Source organism: Sinocyclocheilus anshuiensis, unplaced genomic scaffold (genome assembly GCF_001515605.1).
Source record: "Sinocyclocheilus anshuiensis isolate Anshui unplaced genomic scaffold, SAMN03320099.WGS_v1.1 scaffold449, whole genome shotgun sequence".
In the NCBI taxonomy this organism is placed as follows: domain Eukaryota; kingdom Metazoa; phylum Chordata; class Actinopteri; order Cypriniformes; family Cyprinidae; genus Sinocyclocheilus; species Sinocyclocheilus anshuiensis.
In genome coordinates this window covers 440,558-445,583 of record NW_015537950.1, presented here as the reverse complement: position 1 = coordinate 445,583, position 5,026 = coordinate 440,558, and the positions used below count along the sequence as shown (strand labels likewise).

The 5,026-nt window shown below is 34.6% G+C and overlaps 1 protein-coding gene across 1 annotated transcript in view; it reads left to right on the top strand.

Moving 5' to 3' along the window:
* agtpbp1 (ATP/GTP binding carboxypeptidase 1) overlaps positions 1-5,026 on the top strand; it is a 38,719-nt gene that overhangs the window by 25,779 nt on the left and 7,914 nt on the right. The gene's annotated exons all lie outside the window — the stretch shown is intronic.

Sequence of the window (5,026 nt, the reverse complement as noted above, 5' to 3'; positions counted from 1 at the left end):
TTGAGCCTTTCTTTTAACAGTTTTAAATTTCAGTTACTGTGCACGTTAAAAACAATTTATAGTCTTTTCTACGCCCGTGTTTTGTTCTCACAGACACCCGGTAGCAAGTAACAAAACAACATTAAACTCCGGCAAGAAGATAAAGTCCTTTTTGCAAAATCATAGACATGTATTTACAAATCAAGTATAATGGGAACACAGAATGATCTTGGAGAGAGCTTTACCGAGCTGACTGCTGTAACCGAACGTGACCAGGGTTTAAAGGCTGAACGAATGACTGACAGCCAACAGTGGAGAAAATAGTTTGTGTGAACTTTAATGTTAGGACTTAAATATTCATATGTAGCTCACATTAAGCTATCGTATGGCTTCAGAAGTAACACAGAATAATTCGCACAATCGAAAAGAAAAGAAAAAATCTCGGATTTGGATCGACTCTCTCTGACCGATACCCGATCCGAGAAAAATGCCACTATAGGAGCCGATACCCGATATGAATATCGGATCGGCGCATCCCTAGTTTTAATGAGTACAGTCTAGGGTTCAATGATGGCCCAGGGTCAGTGTCAGTGAGTTTCAGGTTGCTTTATTGAATATCACTTTCCCAATCAGGGCAGTGCAAGTCTTTTATATGACTTGCATTTAAGTTTATTGATTTATTGATAATATACATGTATCTTGATACCTTGCGAACTTAAAAATGTGGTTTTCTGTGATTCATTAGACATTATTGTGAATTCTTTTGATTTAAATGCGTAGCTGTGGTAATGTTATCTAGTTGGCCAACAGAAAACTGAAATTTTGAGAATAAATTTTGGTAGCAGGTTTGGAGGCATCAATTAGAATGAGTTGGAAAAATGTGTTTTAGGAAACAATAAATAAAATGTAATTTGTAAAAAAAAATGCACTATTAAATATTTGATATAAAAATAATGAAAAATGTATATACAAAATTACCAAACTTTTGTTAATGAGGAACTACATAAATCTTTTTATATTATATTATATTATATTATATTATATTATATTTAGTGCTGTCAAACGATTAATCGCGATTAATCGCATACAAAATAAAAAAAATTTGTTTGCATAATATATGTGTGTGTGCTGTGTATATTTATTATGTATATATAAATACACACACATAATATATAAACAACATATTTTTCTGAAATATATACATGCATGTGTGTGTATTTATATATACATAATAAATATACACAGCACACATACATATATTATGTAAATAAAAACTTTTATTTTGGATGTGATTAATCGCAATTAATCGTTTGACAGCACTAATTATATTATTCTAAAAATTTACCATGAAAATAGAGGCAGGGAAAGTACAAATGGGCCAACCTGGGCAGAAAAAAAAAGGTTATTCTTAGGCCAGAAATCAGCTAAGACAACTTGGCCAGTTCTTATGTTCGATTATTAGCTTCTTATGACACAAGATCGCCTTTAATAACCAAATTCCAAATTCGGCTTTGATTTGTGTACTTGTGTGAAGTATGTTTCTTGCTATTATTGTTCTTGCTGTTATCTAGTAAGTGTCATTGAAATTCGTTTCTCACAGGGTGTGGGAACACTTAGCAAAGAGACAAGAAACTTTCAAAATAGAGCTCATTGTAACCCCGTGCAAATGCTGTGGAAACAGGCAAAGAAAAAAACACTTCAGCTTGCCAATTGTTAACACAGAATGAGTTTTAACCATATGCAGGGTGCAAATAAACGTTGTCCAGTGTGACATCAGGACTCATGGCTCTCTGTGAGGGTGAGATAGTTAAGTTATCTAATGATACGGCAAGGTCTTGGCAGGGTGTTTCCTGGCTGGAATGAACAACAGCTTGGTTTGTGATAATTCAGCCATCTGAGATGAGTGTTCATCCAGACAGAGATGCCACACTATACCTTGTGTTAGCAATTCACGACTCACTGGGCTTCATAACCCACAGTTCAAAACAGTGCTAAGCCCTTTTCACATTGTTTAACCCAGTTGTAAAAGTGGCGTTAAGCCTGAGTTAACATCTTTTTTAACCCAGGGTTATGCGTAATGCGAAAAGCCTGTACAAGTGTGTATAGGTGTGGGGTTACTCGGCCTATCAAAAGGTGGAGAATAAGAATGATATGAGAACTTTTCACCAGTTGTTTGTTCTGGAACAATGCTGTAAGACTTTCTGCAATCCTCCAAGTAAAAACAACTACATCTTCATCACTGGACTTCATAAAGTAGAAATAATTCCACACATTGCCTGTTCAAAATCAGCTTAGTGTGCCTAATATCAGAGAAATGATGGAAAAAGTTTGACCACACCTACTGACTATTTTCTACATTTTAGAATCACAGTTAAGTTGTCGAAATTCTGAAATAACATAAGCAAAAAGCATGTTCTAGCATCACTCTAGAGTTTGTTTACTGATGTAGCCAGTAAACCATTGCTTTCAGGTTTCACTAAAGCTGCCTCAAAATGCATAGATGTCATTTTGTGATCATAAAGGTAGTTTTTCAAAATATCTTGATTATTTTGCATGTCTAAAAAGATGTATGATGTATTGATAACGCATAAATTACTTTGCATTTAATCAGCTATTCCTGTAGCTTGAAAAGTAGGCAAATTATATCTGTTATATATTTACCCTAAACCTGAAGCATTTCCACATAGGAAGCATTTTGTAATGTTGCATTCTAATGACAGTGTCATTCGGTATAGCTGCATGTTTGATATTTCCACTGACACATATCTGTAACAAAAAAAAGAAAAAAGAAAATTGGACTTATTCATTGTTTCTTGAACACCAGCAGAATCCACTGACACACAAGAGCTGAACAGATGTCATTAATATTATCAAAAGTGATATAACCACTGCTTGTTTCTCTACCTAAATTATGTTTAAATATTGATGGTTTTCATACTGAAGGAGAACAGTAGATGGCGCTATAGGCCATGTGTGAAAGATCCGTGACTCACAGTCTCCTGTCTGCAGGACGCATAATGGCGTCTCTTGAGTTCAAGGAACATGGCTGAAGCTTCTTTCTGCCCAGTATGTGAATATAACAGTGACAAACTTAAAATTTACAATAACTAGATTAGTGCTATGCTAATGTATTGTCCCATTAAAACTAATAAGCAGCTCTGTATTCTATAGTTTTAAAAATAGTGTGTTCAGACCTGTGTTGAAGCCATCAAATATTGGCTCATGTGGCCACTACATGTTTGAATCTGAAACAGCATGTAACCTTTTCTGTATTCTCATTTTCTGTCCCTTAATTTTTGTACAAGTTGCTGCTAAAAAAAAAAAAATCATGTTCGTTTTACTTTATTTCCCTTTTAAACATTTTAATTAATTTCAGTTTAAGTTTAATTTTTGACAAAGACTGATCCAAAAAATTGCCCACTTTAAGAGACCACCAGACTGATATGTCTAGCTGCCTGCCATTTGTTTTTACATGTCATTTAGCAGCAGGTTTAAATAAAGCAATAAGCCCCAAGAAGCCGTGGTTTACAGTGAATTTATAACAGCTAAGGGGCGTTGTTAGAAAACTGCCTTAGCTGTTATAAATTCACTGTAAACCACGGCTTCACGGGGCTTATTGCTTTTATAAAACGGTTATTCCATATACGTAGTAAGGTTTCACAAAATAAAACCGCAAATAAAGTGTAATGATATTAATAAAAACATTATTCTTCCACCAAACAATGTAGTTCCTCAGAATCAGTTGTTGGTTCCAGCTTCGAACGCGGCTCAACCAATCAGAATCAAGGACCGGAACTATCTGTTTTATAATGATAGTTAATAAATAATAATAAAAATAGGTATGGGGGAAAACATTTAAAAAACAATTAAATACCGGCTCAGCATTCTCTGTGAGCAGCTTTAACAGAAAACACCAGAACATTTTAGAAACTGTTAACTATTGCGATCAGAATCCAAAAGCAATACAGTAAGTGCTGTTTACTTCACAGACACAAAACAAACAAGCTTGTGGGTGTCTAGTTTACTTGCTACTAAGTACCACAAACTAAATTATTTCAAAGATTGAATTTGATTAATAACAAACTTTGGCAGATCCAGTGATTAGTGCTTTCAGTGAATCAACCCAGTGCATCATAAACATGGTTTTGCTTCCAAGGAGACTGATAAAAAACACCTGTGTGCCTTTACTTGAGGAAGTTGTGTACAGCCTGCAAATCACAGATTTCAGCAGATTGAGAAAGTATTTTCCAGTTTAGTGTGCAATATGCATCAGAGATCAGCCGATTAGTGATTTTATATTCAGCCGATTTTAGTTAGTTTCACAGACAGATCAGATTAGTCCAATATGTGAAGAGCTTCTTGCCTACAGAAAAAGATGATTTATTTTGGCTGTTTATTTTTGTTTTCCCTTTAGTCTTTTGGGTTGTTTTTTATAAACTGTTTATTAAATTACCAGTATTAATGTAAGTTTTACTGACATTAATGTATATCAATCACTCCTCTCTTCATTCTCTGCTAATGTCTCACAGCTGTTCGGATTACAGATTTTTACCCAAACGACAATAAAATTGACAAAAGCAACTTTACAGCTCAAATAATCACAAGTTTTAACAGAAGAATTAGTCTTTTAAAATTAATTAAGAATTAAATTAAAAAAGTGATTTTTATAATGTCATAAGCTCCACATTTCTGCATTTAAAGGGATAGTTCACCTGTTGCAGTCTGTCAGTCTTATGTTTATCTGCTTACCCCCAGGGCATCCAAGATGTAGATGACTTTTTCTTCAGTAGAACACAAACAAAGATTTTTAACTCAAACCGTTGCAGTCTATCAGTCGTATAATGGCAGTCAATGGGCTCCACGGCTTTGAGAGTAAAAAAAACATACACAAACAAAACCAAATTAATCCCTGCGGCTCGTGACGATACATTGATGTGTAAAGACACAAAACAATCGGTCTGTGCAAGAAACTGAACAGCCAACTCTCAAATGGACCATTGACACTCTATCTACAATCTCAATTAGGAGTGTCAATGGTCCACTTGAG